An 18,869-nucleotide genomic window follows, 5' to 3' on the forward strand; every position below is an offset into this window, starting at 1 on the left:
TGTTCCTCCGCAAGCCACGATGGCTCAGCCCCGCGCGGAAGGGCGGCTGCAAAGGGCGGCTGCAAAGGCGGGCCTAGCGAACACCTGACAGTAGTTTCCTTCACGTGGTAAACACCCACGGTCACGGCTGTCACCCCATGCCTGGGCCTTGCCGCCCCACTGAAAGCAGAATGAGTTATTTCATCCTTAAGACGCTCCGAACCCGGCCCAAATGATTGCTCTCAGTCTTGGGCACTCCTGGGAGAAATACCCACGAGGACTGCGAGGTCTTGGCCCACCCACATGAGGCCTCAAGACACAGCCAAAGTCTCTCCCACCCCAGTAGGCAGGGATCTTCGAAGTCTTTTTCGGCAACCAGGATGCCTAAATTCGCAGAGGTGAGCAAAGGGCTCAGGTTGCCTTGGACTTCTAAGGGCAGTTCTCCAGCTCTCCTCTGAGCAGACAAGGTTAAAGACCTGCAACCCACGGTCCGGCTTTAATCAGCCCCTGCATACCCTTCCCACAAGGCTGATCACCTCGCTAAACATCAGAGTATGTAAGAAACTATTGCCGGCCTCATTATTCTACACTTGGTAAAATAGAAATCTCTTCACAAATGTCAGAAATTCTAAGTAACAATAAATAACATTCACTTTTGTTTTAAACTTACGGTGTAATTTTTTTGTTGTTGTTTTTGGTCAAAGTATTATTTATTCTTTTAAGAATTGTAATTAAAATGTCCTTAGGAGCAAGCACTGTTTTTAAAGTAATGAAAGTTTTTACAGTAATAAAAGACCTTTCATATATTTATTACTTTTGCCATCTTATTAAGATGTGCAATCAGCATGACCTGCCTAAAACTAGGCATCATGTCTTTAATAGCACCTAAACCTAGAGACATACCTAAAAATGCACAGAAATTTTTTTTCTCGTTTGTCACTTTTCATCAAGTCTTCCATACATCATTTAAATGCTAGATTACAACAATGATTTGTCAAAGATCTAATATACCTGATTACAACTTTATTTTACTTTAGCCATGGTTTAAACATCATGAAATCAAGCAAAGTTTACCTTGAGAATACCTTACTTTAAAAATTACATTTGCAAAAATATCTCAATAGTACCCTTTAAATTTTTTTAATGGTATTTGTAATATCTGAAGTAAACTGTATAATATATGTATAACATATTTCCTTTTCTCTAAAGAAACGAGAAAGTTTTTGTCATTTGTAAAAATAAGGGTAAAATATTTGTCAAGTCTTAAAAACATATCTCCATTCCAATGGTTTATTTTGGGGGCAGTGCTTTGATAAGAAGTGGAAAGCATAGAGCATAATCTCAGATAGTTGCCCCTGTAACAATGAAGAGTTCATCTACTGAACAACAAAATTTATACCATAACTTTAATGCTCAGCTATGAACTGAGCATGGAGGTGGTTACACCTCCTCTAGACTCATTCATCACATGGGAAGAAATACAAGCAAATTTGAGATTCTCAGAGTAACAAATTTTAACCAAGAATCTCTTTCGATTGCACAGATTGTCTTATGTCTAATCATCTAGTGCAAAGTGAACAGGAAATGAAAAACCACAACACTCACAAAGAGAACTTCCTGTGGGGTTTTTGGTGTCTGCGGCTCAGAATGAAAAAAAAGAACCGTGCAAAATCTTTCTAAATCTTAGATAGGACCATTTATTAAAACAGCCATGACCAAGTGAATGGCTATACCCATGGCCTCATTTTATCTAGATATATTTTGTTTCCATTACAACAAACTTTATCCTTAGAAAGGCCTATTTGTTATTCTGGTATGACCTGTGAGTTTACATATGAAACGCAAAGGGGAACTATTATGGCACTGTAGTAGAACATGAGACAACCTTGATAATGCCACAAAAGAGTATATACAAAATCCTAGAATTAGAATGTTATCAAAGCATTGTAACCACAACCACAACAACAAAAGTAATCCTAACCTCACTCCTATGCCATGTCTTTTAAAATTCTAAAAATTGCTTCGGAGTTTTCCTCTGCCAATAAAGTCATAGAACAAGATTAAATGAGGAACAGCTTGCTAAGGCTCATGAAATTTCCAGACTTCACAGACCAGTAAAATTTTAAACAAAACAAAACACTTCAGGGGTGCAGTATATGATTACCAACTTTTTCACTTATTTTATTTTGCAAAGTAATGACTTTGCAAACAAAGTCAAATTTGCAAATTTAAAAACACTAATATACTTAAAGATGTAAAATGGTAGGTTTTATATTATGTATATTTTGCCACAATAAAAAATTTACCAAAAGAATGTTACTATCACCAACATTTCATTTTTAAAAGGACATATAAACACTAAAAAGTCATATTTTATTCAGGTCAGAATAAAGAACAGTCCTAAAAGAAGAGGCAAGGTGGAGCTTTCTCTTTGCAAGGTCCTGAATGTCATACAACCAGGCAGATTGTTAGCTCCATAATTCCACGGAATCCACGACTCCAGCCAGACTGGCCAGCCAAGGCTCTAACTCATCTCTGAGTAGTTTGCCTCCCCTTCTCTCCAGCCCATTTCCCATCTTCTGTACTCTCCTAATGATCTGTCAAAGACCTCCTCCCCAGCCCAAGCAGTGATTCATAGAGAAAATAGAAATTAAGGAATGGAAACTCCCTTTCCATCCAGCCGAACAATGATATTCCTACCCTGGGCACCTGCTTTTCTTCTGTCTTCTGCTATCCCTATGCTGTGAATCCATCTCCTATTAGCTGTGTTCTGTCTCACCATCATCTTCATACTCTCCCAGCCAAAAGGATTCTACATCTCAGAATTCAAGCTTCCTCTCAGGTCTTCCGCTTAAAAATGGGAGGTGGGAGTGAGGGTCAAGGGGACAACTCTTGACTCCACCCAGGCTGCCTTCACAAGTATGCAGTCAGCACAGCTGTACAAAACCAGGTACTCAGAAGGGCCCCACACTGGATTTAATGCTCTGCAGCACTGTCTTGAATCTTAACAATTTTTGCTTTGGATTTGTGTTTTGTAAGTGAAGGTGATGGGACAATGGGGCATGCCCTGCTCTCAGCTCACACGGGGTCCTGTTTGTTTTGGCCTCCCTGGAGGGGTTCTCAGCTATCTGCTCCCACTACTCCTGAAGGACCTGCACTCTCCCTCCCTGCTCTGCCACCCTCTGTTCCTCACAAAGATTTGGGAGAGGGTTGGGGTCAGGCCTGTGTGCCCTTAGCACATGGGCTGTGCAAGAGCCCCAGAATGACAGTAGGCCATATCTTGGTGGAGGTGAGCCTAATCCCCATTGGGGTACCAAGCTGTCAGGGTGGAAGTTTAAAGATCCTTAGTAGTTCCCGTCTGCTATGTATCGGTTGGAGCAGCAGTCCTATAGCCTGACTTCCCCAGGCCCTGTCCTCAGCTTGGGCACTTAGATCAGTTGGCTTGTGTGTGGCAGGGGGGCGGGAGGTGTCCCAGTAGGCCCAGGGGGCAAGTGGGACCCCCAGGGCCTATGAGGGTCTATACTAGCTATAATTTTACCAGGCCCAGGGGTGCTCCCCTAAGGAATGGGGTCCTCTCTCCTCCCTACCTTTCTGAGTCTGTCTGTGCCTGTGTCTTCTGGCCAGCTTATGGGACAAACTCCAAATTGTGTAACTGAAGTGATTGCTCATACAAGTTAAATATTCTGATCTTTGCTCTAAACCTGGCACTGGGATCCCCGGGTGGCTCAGCGGTTTGGTGCCTGTCTTTGGCCCGGGGCGTGATCCTGGAGTTCCAGGATCAAGTCCTGCATCAGGCTCCCTGCATGGAGCCTGCTTCTCCCTCTGCCTGTGTCTTTGCCTCTGTGTGTGTGTGTGTGTGTGTCTCATGAATAAAAAAACAAAACCTTGGGCATCCCTGGTGGCACAGCGGTTTGGTGCCGCCTGCAGCCTGGGGTGTGATCCTGGAGACCCCGGGATCGAGTCCCACGTCGGGCTTCCTGCATGGAGCCTGCTTCTCCCTCTCCCTGTGTTCTCTGCCTCTCTCTCTCTGTGTCTATGAATAAATAAATAAAATCTTTAAAAAAATCTTTTTAAAAAATTAAAAAATAAAAAATAAAACTGGCACTGCTCAGTACAAAAATAAATGGTATAATTATATGTACCTTTAATGGTACTTTCTTCTGCTTTTTGAACAAAGGGTCCCCACACTTTCATTTTTCACTGGGCCCCATAAATTATATAGGCAGCAGCTCTGAGACCACCTCTCCCTCTAGATCACATTCTATGAGTTTGTGACAAGCTTCTCAGAAGTTCTCTTTCAACTCTAGGTCTCTCTGTTGTCAAGGCATGCCCAAATCCTTTGGCACTCTTTTTTTTTTTCACCTTAATTTCACAACTCATGCAGGCATACATTCCTTCTATGAAAGAAGCAATAGATACTTTTAAAAGTCCAACTGGACCACATGCCACCATTCCCATTCCTATTACCCAGGAATAATAGTATTTAAACAGAACCAGAGTATGTATTTCCAGACCATGTTTTGTGTATTTATTTACACATATATATGAAAACAAAGAGAAAGGAAGGAAGGGGTGTGTAGATATACAGGAATATATAGGGTGTTTTTTTAAAAAACAAATGATAAACAATATTCACTTTTGCACTTTTTTCCCACTTAATATTTTTGTCTTGGAGATTATGTCAAACGATGAAAATCTACATCATCATTTTAAAATGGCTGTCTAGTAGTCCATAATATGGGTATACTATAATTTATCTAATTTAAGATGGTTTTGATATTATAATGCTTAAGTGAAAATCTTTATTTATGCCTTCTTGTGCATATGTGAAATATTTCTCTAGGTAAGACATCTAAAAGGGGATTTTTCTGGGTTGAACCATATACTTTTTTTAAAATAATGTTTTTAAACTGATACTATCTACCACCCCTCCAAAAATACCAGATCAACCTATCCTCTTCCCCCCACCCATATGAACCCTTGATAATACTTATCTTTTAGATTTACTTATCTTTTAGATTTTAGATTTTTTTTTTCGGGGCGTGACCCCGGGGTCCCAGGATCGAGTCCCATATCGGGCTTCCTGCCAATGGGAGGCCGCTTCTCCCTCTGCCTGTGTCTCTGCCTCTCTCTCTGTGTCTCTCATGAATAAATAAATAAAATCTTAAAAAATAAAAGAAACATTTTTCTCCATAACCCCCCATTTTACTGGTGCTCAGTGCACACACATGGAGAAAAGTGCCCGGCTGTGCACGTGGAGCTGGAGAACCGTCCTGTGAGCACCCTGCACGCTCCTCTGCCCTCATCCTCGTCCTCGGAAGCTTCCACCTGTTGTGGGCAAGTGTGGGGCCAGGAGCCCGGCTGTGCGCTGTTTTCTACAGGCGCCCATCTGGGGGGTGGGGGGGGGGCGGGATTTGTGAGTGCGCAGCATGGGGGTGAGGGGTGGTGACTAATAACAAGGTAGAAGTTGTAATGATACAGTGTAACAGCTGGTAGACAAAAATGGTGTATACTTGCCTGTTTATTTATTTACTCCCCCCCTTTTTTTGGTTAGGTTATTTCTGTTATTGATTTGTTGAAGCTCTTTAAGTATACTTTTTTATTCAATGCAGCTGCTTGTGTGTGTGTGTGTGTGTTAAATAGAATTTATTTTGGAATAATTTTAGCTGTTGCAAAGATAGTACAGATTTTATCCACCTTCCCTTAATGTTAACATCTTAAATAACTATGGTAGATTTGTTAAAAGTTAAAAAATTAACATTGTTACAACATTATTAACTGAATCAAATTCTGCTAATTTTAACTCTTTAATTTCTCTGATAATCTTCCAATTCTGCTGATTCCTTCTCCTTTGCAAATCTTACGGAAATTATTTTAGATCTGTTCATTTTGAGCCTCTAGATTCTTCTTAAGTTTAGGTTTGTGGACATGACTATGAATGAGGCAGAGTATAAACCAAAATGTTACAGTGGACAACATAAAGTGTACACTTGGAGCTTCACAGTTCTTATTATGTTCAGGAACATTTTTTTCTCAGACTCATGTTTGTAAAACAATTGCTGTGGGATATTTTTTCAGCCTCAAACAATAAGTGGAGATTGGAAGAAATCTCCTGACTCCACTTTAGTTTGGAGTGTGTCTTCCCTAGATGGCAGGAAGTACCAAATTCACTGGATTAAAAAAAAAAAGAGATTCCTTAAAAGAATTTGAATGACCCAATCCCCCAAAGTATGTTTGGATTCTCTTTACAATGTGTGTTTGAGTGCGTGATAAACCTTTATAATAATAATACTCTTTTAAAACAAACATAAAACGTAGAAAAGTGAAACTCCATTAAAAAAAAGGTAAATATATTTTTATATTTAAAATAATCCTTAAGGGCACCTGGGTGGCTCAGTCAGTTAAGCATCCAACTCGATTTCAGCTTAGATCATGATCTCAAAGTTTGTGAAGTTGAACCACACATCTGGCTCCATGCTGGGTGTGGAGCCTGTTTGGGATTCTCTCTCTCTTCTTCTGACCCTGCCCCCCGCACCCCGCCACCTGAGCACATGCTGTCTAAAAAAATAAAATAAAATAATTTTTCAAAGGGAATAAAATAGGGCAGCCCTGGTGGCTCAGTGGTTTAGTGCCACCTTCAGCCCAGGGTGTGATCCTGGAGACCCTGGATAGAGTCCCGCATCTGGCTCCCTGCATGGAGCCAGCTTCTCCCTCTGCCTGTGTCTCTGCCTCTCTGTCTCTCATAAATAAATAAAATCTTAAAAAAAAGAAACAAAGGGAATAAAATAGATGTATATACTTGCAAAAGAAACACTGGAAGGAAAACTAAGAATAAATATAGTTACCTTTGGAGGAAGGAGAAGACATCAATAATAACTTCTACATATGCTCTTTCACATAGTTTCAGCTTTGAAAACATAAAAAATATTTTACATATTTAAAAAAATGAAATCAAGAAGAAAAAATATCTGTAAAAACTGAAAATGAACTGAAGCAAGAAAACATACATTAAGTTGGTAACCTAACCACACAGAGAAAAGAATTATTTCCAATGCCTCTTGCACAAAGTGCTTTGATTGTAGATACTTTGTATAACACAGTTTAAGGAAAACAGCACTGCAAAGAAATCTTAAATTTCATTCAATAGTCAGCATTATTACTTTGAAACTGTTAATACGTGTATGCATTAATATTAAACTGTTACATATTCATTAGCATATTAAACTATATATAATGATTAGCTATTATTTATATATGTGTATTAACAAATATATTAGTATATTTAATATATTAGCATTATTAACATAACAATTTATAATATTAGCATATTATATATGATAGTTTCAAAGTTACATATAAATATATACCAATTTCAAAGTAATAATGCTGATAATATGTTAGTGTCTGCTAATAATGCTAATACTATGGTGTATGCTTTTGTAACCAGTTATATTATTAGTTAATACATCAGTGTATATTAGGGCATATTAACATTCTTATGAACCAAGATTTTTTGCTTAAAAGAAAAGAGAAAAAAATACAAAAATCAAAGAAGTTAAATAAAAATTCTACAATTCTAATGTTTTTTAAAAAATCAGTATAATTTAATGTTTTAAAGTATCATATATATTGATATATATGTATGTATGTACATATGTATGTATGTGTATATGTATATATATATATATATATATATATATATATATATATACAGAGATTTCCTAACTCTTGACAATGAAAAAGACTAGAAAGGATGAAAACCCAAAAGCAATGAGCACAGCTAGTGCCCAAATTGTAATCTCCAGCCAGGAATGACTGATTACAGATCTGGAGCAAGAAATATACAAGATAATCTTGGGATACTTTGTGCCAGAAAGCAAGGAAGTTCTCAAAGAATAATGGATCAAAGGGATACAGAAGCCAACTACCAGCAGTTCCCATTGGCCAATGATGAAACAATTTGAGCCCCCCCCCCAAAAAAAAGGCAATTAACTGAAACACAATGAATATCTAAAACCCATGAATTCAAATAACAACAAAGAAGAAAGTAAGTGAGAGAGCCCTCAAACAACTACTTATCGAACAGACCTGGATATAACTGGGGTACTAACTTCTTATTCTGTAAACTGTCAATTTAAAAGAAAGAATATATTTTGTGTGAGCTGTATTTCAGATAACCAAATAACTCTAATTGACGAAAAGATGTTCCTTATAAAATAACTCCAGCTAACAAATCTGGAATGATACAATGAGGAAACCATCATCTTGTAACAACTGAAACAATAGACCTAAGCAACTAGTCTTCAAAATGATCAACGTTAGTATCATTCAAAGCTAAGACAAGCAAACACTGATACCTCCATGTGATACAACTGGAAGCAAACAGTACTACTATCTACAGAGAATGCTGTCCCCAAATTCAGCTTGTAGGGCTAATTTTCATAAACAAAAATACAGGAGATAAAGATGTAAGTTGAATGACTCCACCAGAAAGCAAACAGATGACTACAGAATGTAGGAGGTCCTACACAGGAGAATGGACCCAGTTTTCAAAACAAAATAGTAGAAAAAAAGAAAAGAAAAGCAAGTTGAAACTGCTATGGACTTTCTATGGATGGATTCCTTTTCATACCCACCTATTGTAAAAAGACATTTTTGAGACATTTGGGGAAGTTTCATTATGGACTGAGTGTTCAGTGATACCAAAACGTGGTAATGGTATTATAGTAGCATAGGAAGGTATCCCTTTTTAAGAGATGCATATATATAGCTGAAATAGCACAGTGTTTGGGATTTGCTTTAAAACACTTCAGCAAGGGCACACCTGGGTGGCTCAGTGGTTGAGCATCTCTGCCTTTGGCTCAGGTTGTGATCCTAGGGTCCTGGGATCAAGTCCTGCATCAGGCTCCCCACAGGGAGCCTGCTTCTCCCTCTATGTCTCTGCCTCTCTCTGTCTCTCATGAATAAATAAAGTCTTTAAGCACACACACACACACACACACACACACACACACACAACACTTTAGGAAGGAGAAAAGTTAAATAGAGGCAGCCAATATAGCAAATACTGAAAATTGGTGAATCCAGGTGATGGGCATATGGGAAGTTTATTGTGTTATTCTTTCTATTTTGGAGTTTGTTTCAAATGTTGCTGTACATTTGAAATTTTCTGTCATGAAAAATCAACAAAAACAATAAAAATAAATATTCCTCTCAGCAAAGACAGGTGGATTAGAAGTAATTGTCAGCCATTCCAGCCATCCCTCTTTGTATACCCCATTGCAACACGACGTTGAAGTTCTTCTCATCCAGGGGTGGAACACTGCTTACCCCATCCCTTGAATCTGGGCAGCAGTGTGACCTGTTTTAGTTAAAATGCATATGTGACAGAAGCAGAAGCTTGAAAAGCACTTGGGTATGAGGGTGTGCTTTCTCTTGCTGCTGAGAACCCTGAGACCACCATGGGGAGAAGCCCAGAGTAGCCTGCTGGGGAAGTCACATGGAAGAGGAATGAGATGCCCTGGAGGACAGTGGGCCAACCTCCAGACATTTGAGTGAGGGAATTCTAGACCATGTGGTCTCAGCCAAGCCACAAACGACTGCATCTGCATGACTCAGCCCAGGCAAGTCTAGCAAAAGAACCACTCGGATCTGAGCCCAAATTGCCAGCCCACAGAATCATGAATGTTTTTTAAGATGCTAGGTATTGGGTGATTTGTTACGCAGCAGAACAAACTGATTATGTATGGATAAATCAACACAAGCACTACACAAACATACACAAAAGATCAGCTTCCTAGTACTGTGGGGGCACATGGCATGTATTCCGTCAAGGTATCTGAGTAAGAATGCCAGGTCACTAGATCTAATGGTACATTTGGAAATTGCACTAAAGGCAATGGAGGCTCTGGTAGAACACCTCTTCTTGTATGTACAGTGAGGGCTATCAAACCAAGTGGTTACTCCACTGATATGACCGATGGACTACAAAGAACTCTTTTTCTGAGGACTGGAAAGGTCTGGCTTTGCCTCCAGTCACCAATTCCAGACAAAACAGAGTCTTTGGGATTGCTGGCAGAAGGCCCTGCCTTTCTTCCCTGACTCAAATTCCACAACCCAAGTAGCCAGTACAGAAGGAAGGCACACATCTATGCGAGTGTGGCTGATCCTCCTGCCCCTAAAGAACACAGCTGGGGCTACCCTAGCACCCATGAACACATCTGTGACACTCTCCACCAGGACAGGTTTCACCCTACATACTGTAAGAACAGATCGTGTTTCCTCTTTACCACAGATGTTCACCTGCAAATGCGGGGCCCAAGTATAAGGATTGATTAGAGAGTGTTTAAAGTGCCCCAGAGGGGTGCCTGGGTGGCTCAGTGGTTGAATGTCTGCCTTTGGCTCAGGGCATGATCCCGGGGTCCTAGGATCGAGTCCCACATCAGGCTCCTCACGGAGAGCCTGCTTCTCCCTCTGCCTATGTCTCTGCCTCTCTCCGGGTCTCTCATGAACAAATTTAAAAAATAAAATAAAATGAAGTGCCCCAGAAAACATCATGCAGAAGTCACTGAGGTGCATATGGACATTTTAGCCAAGGTACTCTTTTACTAAGAGAAAATATTGGAGGATTCTAAATTATGACTAATTAATCTAGCTAAATCACATTAACTTTAAAATAATCCTCCTAAGGATTATATAGTTCATCTTAGTATCATCAGAAAACTTCTAAAAGAAAAATTTGAGAGGATTAAATATTTCTCCTTAATACTAGCTATTTATTTGGAACTATTTTAAAGTTAATTTGATACTTTAATTTGTGATGAATATGGCTATTTTCAGTACATTAGAATTACTGTTCACACAAATGCCACCCACATTTACATGCTAATTTATCCAACTTCTTCATTTATATTTTTAAAGGTGCAATATAATTTTTACAAGTACATTTTTTAAGCACAAGAATCATTTTAAATAAATGGCTACATATTATACTCTTGAATTAGCAAACTCTTATTTAGTAAATGTTGCAACTGCCTTTTGCAGACTATGGGTTTGGAATTAACATTATCTAACAAAGTCTAACGACAGGAAAAGATCATTAAATATGGGGTTTGTAAAGACTGGACTCTAAAAGCTAAGAAAAATTGGTGGCAGCTTCATTATTTGTGGAACTAAACATGAAGTGGACAAAGGAAAAACCTGCAGCTGAGCTGAAAGTTGGTGCAGAAGCCAGGACCCCAGACAGACCCCTCACTTGGGGAAGCACTTGGATCTCCTGCTTCTGATGGTCCTGCCTTCCTCCTTCTGAAAGCACAACACAAAGAGCTGAGGAAAATCCATTAGACTCATTATCATTCTACCTAATACTAAAATAAATGTTCTCTTCTGTTAACAAAGTGTGGACACATATGGTGAAAGCATCGGAAAGAACATGATGGAAATGATTTGGGAAAGGTCTCCTGGGACTGAAGTTTCCTTATCTGTACAACAGAGGGGAGAGACATGGAGAGATTGGGCGGGAAAGAGGGGACTGGATTAATTGTAAGACCTTCCTTAGAAGGCCATAACTTTCAGTGATCGAAAGGGTCAAAAGCTTTTCATCCTGACACTATATCAGGCTAGTTCTGGATGTGGTTATTTGTAGGTTTTCCAAGTTTTGGAAAGGTACAGATGATAAAACAATAGACTCTGTTTCTAGGAAAAGTTCTCATTTTAAATGTGTTCAATTTTTAAATGTGATTACTATTTCCATGTGAAAGCACATAGCATGTGAAAGTGACAATTTTATAAAAGCTGGACAAACTAGAAAACACGCAAAATTCCAGCTAAGCTCAAGTCTGTGTGTGAGTATGTTTTGAAAGGGTGTGGCTTCCTGACTCTGGATTGTTTGGAAATATTCAGACAAAGCCAAATTCATTTCTCTGATATCCTGAACACAGCAAGGACTGGTGCCTAAAATAGCATAAAACATGATATTCCTATACATATAATCAATTTAAGTCAGCTAAAATATGTGATAAACACCCAAAAGATTTTTTTTTTCTTTTTTAAGTAGGCTCTAAACCCAGAGTGGAGCCCAACATGAGGCTTGAACTCACAACCCTGAGATCAAGATCTGAGTTGAAACCAAGAGGCAGACGCTCAACTGACTGAGCCACAGGTCCTCCAACACCCCAAAGATTTTTAATCTGTATTCTCATCATTCCTTCTCTAGGCATAGTCAATCCCAGGACCCTGAGATCACAACCCAAGCCCAAAGCAGAATGTTTAACAGACTGAGCCACCTGGGCGGCCCACTTAGGAATATCTTTAAATTGTGGTGCTCAAAGCAGAATGCTCTCTTAGGGAAAAGCACAATCCACATAGGTCAATACTTCACAGTGTGGTGTCAGGAGGAGCAAATAAATCGATGAATACTTTGGTATTCTCTCCCATCCCCATACCTCAAGAGAAATACAGGTCTGGCTGGACTTATTTTTGCTCCTAGCACTGTTGTAAAGAGAAGTTTATTCCTGGGGTGATCAACTTTTATAGAGTGAATCCAGGACAGAAGTAATAGGCAAAAGGCTTCATAATATAATATATAGTAAGTAATTATACACATATGTTATTGCTTTAACATAAAAAAATAGGTGTGGATGGAGATTATATATTATTCTGTATTATTTCCCTCTCTGTTATATAAATGTTAAACACAACCACCATAAAACTAGTTAGTAGTGGCAATCAGTAGTAATTAATAGTAGTACTATTTAAACAATGAGAAAAATGTATCTTGGGATCCCTGGGTGGCGCAGCGGTTTGGCGCCTGCCTTTGGCCCAGGGCGCGATCCTGGAGATCCGGGATCGAATCCCACGTCGGGCTCCCGGTGCATGGAGCCTGCTTCTCCCTCTGCCTATGTCTCTGCCTCTCTCTCTCACTGTGTTCCTATCATAAATAAATAAAAAATAAAAAAAAATAAAAAAAAGAAAAATGTATCAAGATTTTAAAATGCTTCTTTCTGTCCTCTGATACAGCAGTTGAACCCTTTAAAAATTATTGGGTATTTAAATTTTGAAGGCCTTCTACTGTGTATTTTTGAGATATATAAATGTAAGACTTCTTAAAAATATAAATACACCAGGGCTAAACAGATACTACTTATATTTAACCACCACCACACACAATCATAATGTCCTGCCTCTTTCAACTCCAGGATACAATAGGATATTTTTATTCTGTTTCCTTTCCTAATAACACTTTTCTGCCTGCAGCAGTTTAGACATCCCTCCATGCTTTCTTTGGTGGCAAAACTGAATACAGTCATACATAAAATTCACTTTGACTTGCTCTGTTCAGCTCTAACCCACATGACACAGATCCCAGGTGTCAGTCTGATCTGATGACATTAAGCTAAATATCCTCTCAACAAAACCATGTGAGTGTGGAATGCTTATGATTCTCTTTACTAGCAAGAATACGTTTTTAGACTTGTAGGAATTCATTCCCACCTGTCCCAAAAACGTCCATCCCCTTTGCATCTAAAGGCTTGTTAACCAAGTTGTTTGTATCTATAAATTCATCATATAGGCTATCACTGTCCAAGACACCTCTTCTTTTTATAAAACTTCTCATTTTAAAATAACTGTAGTGTCACAAGAAGATGCAGAGAAATGTACAGGGAAACTCCATGCTCCCTTCACCCAGCTTCCCCTGATGTTAGCATCTTGCACTACTCTAGTACAATACGGAAACCAAGAAACTGACAGTGGTACATTCTAAAGACTGTTCAGATTTCCAGCTATACAAGCACTCCTGTTGTGCATCTGTATGTATAACTCTCTGCAACTTGATTATACTGTCGTCTTATATGACCACAACCACCACCACCAAGACACTCAACTGTCATTTCACCATTTCATTTCATCTCTTATGTTACCCCTCTCCCTGCAATCTCTAACCCCTGGTAACTAATAATCTGTTCCCCATCACTATATTATATTTCTTCATGAATATTACATAAATGGAGTCATATAATATGCAACCTTTTGGGGACCGCTTTGTTCACTCAGCACGTTTTCCTTAAGGTTTATACAAGTTGTTGCATGTACCAATAATTCTTTCCTTTATTTTGCTAAGTAGTATTCCACCGTATAGAGGTATCACAGCTTGTTTTACCATTATCCTCTGAAGGACATTTGAGTAGTTTACAACTTGGGGCTATTATGAATAAAGGTTCTTTGAATATTTGTGCACAAATCCCTGCATGAAAATAACTCTTCATCTCTCTGGGATAAATGTGCAAGAACTCAAACGCTGAGTCCTACCAAAAAATGGTAAATCCATTTTTTTTCAGTTTTGAGAAGAGCTATTGAAATATTTTTCAGAGTAGCTGTACCATTTTACATTCCAACCATCAATATATGAGTAACATATGAATAATTGGCAGCATTTGGTGTTATCACTATGTTTCATTTTAGCCATTCTGGTAGGTATGTTATTTATACCTCATTCTCAACTTAATTTGCATTTCTCTACTAGCTAATGAGAAATTCACCCATATATCTCCTTCAGGGAAATGTCTATTTCTTTTGTCCATTTTCTAACAGGATTTTTTTTTCCACTATTGAGTTTTGAGAGTTCTTTATATGGTCTATATACAAGGATTTTGTTGGATATGTACTTTGCAAATATTTTTTTCCAGTCTACAGCTTATCTTTTCACCCTTCCAGCAGGCTCTCTCCTGGATTAAAGGTTGTTAATTTTGATCAGTTTCAATATTGGGTAATTTAAAAAAATATTTTATTTATTTGAGAGAGAGAGAGCACAAGCAGGAGGAGGGGCAGAGGGAGAAGCAGACTCCCTACTGAGCAGGGAGCCCAATGCAGGGCTCAATCTCAGGACCCTGAGATCACAACCTGAGCGGAAGTCAGATGCTTAACAAACTGAGTCACTCAGGCATCCCCAATTTTGATGAGTTCAGTTCTAAGTCCCAAAGATTTTTCTCTTATGTTCTTTTCTAGAAGTTCTGTTTTACGTTTTAAGTTTGTCTGCCATTTTTGAATAATCCAAATAATAATAATCCAATAAGTTAAACCCCTCTTTCTCCAGGAAAATAGTTTTGAAGCAAAGATGTAATTTTAACTTCTAAGATCAAAGCTTAAGTTTCACTGAGAAAATTCTATTTAACTTGACCCTTTTTGAGTTTTTTTTTCCCTTTTCTGATAATTTTCTTTAAAAAATTTGAAAGCCATTTCCAAAAAGGACTCATTTTTATCACTATATGAGAGTTCTTGCAACAACCTAAACATAACATCAAATGACTCAGATACAGGCACTTTATCCTTCTCTAGGCTTATTCTGGCCTCATTCACTCAAATATCACTAAAGAGTTTTGAAGAGCATAGAAGTGTCTGTTTTACTTTACTTTTTTTCCTCCATTTCATTCTCCATGTATTTCCAAATTAGAGAGGGAGATTCCTTTTGGCCCACATTTGAAAATATGATTTTATGCCAGACCAACACGACAATCATCCTATAGGCAATGCTGAGAAGGCTATCTCCTTGCATTTCTATAAATTCAAACATCTCATTAAATGCTTCTGCATATTTTGAGGAAATGGAAAAGTGACCCAAAACTTGCATTGTGAAAGCCTCAATATCACAGATAAACAATCATGCTTCTTTGAAAGAGTGTGTATTAGGCATGTAGGTATTTAATAGATAAGATCATTTCAGTTTCTTTGTTGAGAAGTTTATATTTTGAATGGAATTTCCAAAATTTACATTTGAACTATCTGTTGGATATGCAAATATTAAGTAGAACAAGATACCAACAATCTTTGTGCTTTTTCCTTTTCTTAGATTTCATTAAAATCTTCACAAAAATCAAGAAGATGAATCAAAAGCTCAATTTTTGAAGAAGTTGAGGGACAGAACATTTGATCTGATATTCTACAGACTGCAGCGTGGTTGAAAAGACATGACAGCATCAGCTCTACAACAAGAGGCAAACAAACCTGGTATTCAGGTTTCCTTGTTTGCCCACAGGGCACATTACTGTGTCCTCTGAATCAAAAAATGTCAGTTTCATACAGCAATAGGGAAATGAAACCATAATGCATATTCAATGGTGTGGTATGCCAAAGATTATTCAGCAGCAGCTATTTTTTAAAAAGATTTATTTATTTGAAGGAGAATGAGTCGGAGGGGCAGAGAGAGAGGGAGACTCTCCAGTAGGCTCCACATTGACCACAGAGCTGGATACGGGGCTCAATCCCAGGACCGTGAGATCACGACCTGAGCCAAAACCAAGAGTCAGACACTTAACTGAGCAACCTAGGTGCCCCACAGCAATTTGTAATTGCTTATTGGCATCTTTTGGGGAGACGAGGAAATTTTTGAATTAGAAGTACTTGCCTATCTCAGCCCAAATTAGTGGGATTCAGCCTCCATATGTCCTTTCACACCATCTTCTCCATGCCCAGTTCCAATGTCTATTCTGTATATTGTGTACTATACTCTGCTTTGGTCACTTAGCTCCCAAATCCAGTTGTATGCATCCTTCTATCTGTCATTAAAATATCACAATTAGCCTTCTTTTCCAATGAGATTTGGGCCGTGCTGGTATTGCTATTGTAATAGTTTTAATTATGTGAATTCTTAGAAGACATGATCAGAATTACTCACAATGGGGCAGCCCAGTGGCTCAGAAGTTTAGCGCCACCTTTGGCCCAGGGCCTGATCCTGGAGACCCAGGATCCAGCCCCGCATCAAGCTCCCTGCATGGAGCCTGCTTCTCCCTCTGCCTGTGTCTCTGCCTCTCTCTCTCTCTGTGTTTCTTGTGAATAAATAAATAAAATATTTTTTTAAAAAAGAGAATTACAATGTTAACATTTTAATAAGCATTATCTTCTTTTTTTAAAAAAAAGATTTTATTTATTTATTCATGAGAGACACAGAGAGAAAGAGAGAGAGGTAGAGACACAGGCACAGGGAGAAGCAGGCTCCATGCAGGTAGCCCGACATGGGACTCGATCCCAGGTGTCTAGGATCACGCCGTGGGCCGAAGGCAGCGTTAAACCACTGAGCCACCCGGGCTGTCCAACAAGCAAAATCTTGATAAAAGCACAACAGTTAATCAACAGGCCAAGTCAAAGCCAGATTCTTAACACTCATGGTTACAACACCGTTAATTACACACTTCCATCTCCTTGCTCGAGTGATGCAACAATGGATGATCCATTACCATGAACTGTAAACCACAGATGCCATTGGTTTCAGGGAAAAAGTGGTGACAGCAACTACAGAAGGTAAATCATCTATGCAGTACCCATGTGGCATTAAAGCGCCACTGCTGTCAGCCCCTATTTTGGAGACCACTTAATGAGTTTTATACTTTTCGTCCAACCTTCAGTACCCATCACCAAAAGCCAGGGCTTCTTGTATCCCAGGGAGTGGTTTCCTATGACAAAGGATTTTCAGTGTCAGAATCAGGGTACTGGGCAATGGAAGACATCCAGTCACCTTTAGTGAGGTATGTAAAACAGCCTTTCTAGAAAGCCCTTAGAGTTGGATGGGCCCTCTTTAGTGGCTCTACTCATACCTTGACCTGATTGTGTTTGTTCCAGAGGACTGGAGAGGAAAGTTTCAAGGAGAAGATATATGGGCTGGTCTCCTTCTCTTCCTCCTTCTCTGCCACTTCCCATTTCATTCTTAGTTCACAAATTAAAACTATATATAGTCTCCTCACTTTCCCCTTGTCCAGGAAAAGAAGAGACAGAAGTTGAGGGGCAAAGTCTACAGTAGGAAGGTTGCAGAGGGAATACTTCCAAATTTCTCCACTTTTTATACTCCAATGCCATGGAATAAAGCTGCACATAGTAGCACCCTGTGTTGAATACAAGGCATTCTTCTCCATCATCCCTAAATTGTTTCCTTAGTAGATGTCACTCACCATGCTAGGTGTTTGGAATACAGGAAAGACTAAGGGGTGGAGTGGGGGTTGCTTTGGTTAAGCGTCCAATTCTTGGTTTTGGCTTGGGTCATGATCTCGAGATCATGGGATGGAGCCCCATGTCAGGCTCTGTGCTGGGCATGGAGCCTGCTTAAGATTCTCTCTCTCTCCCTCTGCATCTCCCCAACCCTGCTCACACTCGCACTCTCTCTTTCTCTCTAAAGAAAGAGAGAGAGAGAGAGAGAGAGAAAGAAAAAGGGAAGGTCTCTGTCTTCAAAGAATCTGCCTGCAGTCTAGAAGAGAGATCAAATAGGAGATGAGCACCAGTAGAACAAGAGCTAAAAACACAGTGAGGGAACTAGGGATACAGAGGGATGGGAGTTCTGGGGGAAGGTGTCCCTAGAAGAGAACATGGTGGAAGTGTGACCAACTGAAATAGAAAAACACTGACCTCAGAATAAGAGTTCCTATGTTTCAACCTTGAAGTATATTTCAAAGGGTGCCACCAGTTTGAGGGCTGCTCCTCTAAAAACAGGGCATTGGCATTTCCCATGAGGAACAAGAACCCACAAAGGGGGAATGTGACTACATAGAGTTGACAAGAGGAAGAAGGCTGATCCCTTCTCCACTTGCCTAGAAGACTGGGCCTTAAATGTGGTGGTAGGACACTGAGCCAGGGTGCCAGTGTAGTCTGGGCCAGGCTGAAAGTTGAGTCGGGCTAGTCTGAGGTAAAAAGCTTACCAAGCAGAAAGGCAGGGAGAAAATCTTTCAGCAAAAATATTTAACCCACTGAAAATAATTTATACTTGTGTACAAACAACCTGCTGATTAAAAATGATTCTTAACTACTCATTAAAAGGAGGCCCACCCTTCAGGACCTATACTTTGCAACACTTAGGTACTATTTAATGGGAGTTATAGTAGAAGCAAAATATTAAAAGGCTGCATTTTTTT

At 39.3% G+C, this 18,869-nt stretch overlaps 1 protein-coding gene across 6 annotated transcripts in view; it reads right to left on the reverse strand.

The window, feature by feature from the left end:
- Positions 1-18,869, reverse strand: part of TJP1 (tight junction protein 1) — a 244,509-nt gene that overhangs the window by 103,490 nt on the left and 122,150 nt on the right. The gene's annotated exons all lie outside the window — the stretch shown is intronic.

The sequence above is a fragment of the Vulpes lagopus genome, chromosome 4 (assembly GCF_018345385.1).
Source record: "Vulpes lagopus strain Blue_001 chromosome 4, ASM1834538v1, whole genome shotgun sequence".
Lineage (NCBI taxonomy): Eukaryota > Metazoa > Chordata > Mammalia > Carnivora > Canidae > Vulpes > Vulpes lagopus.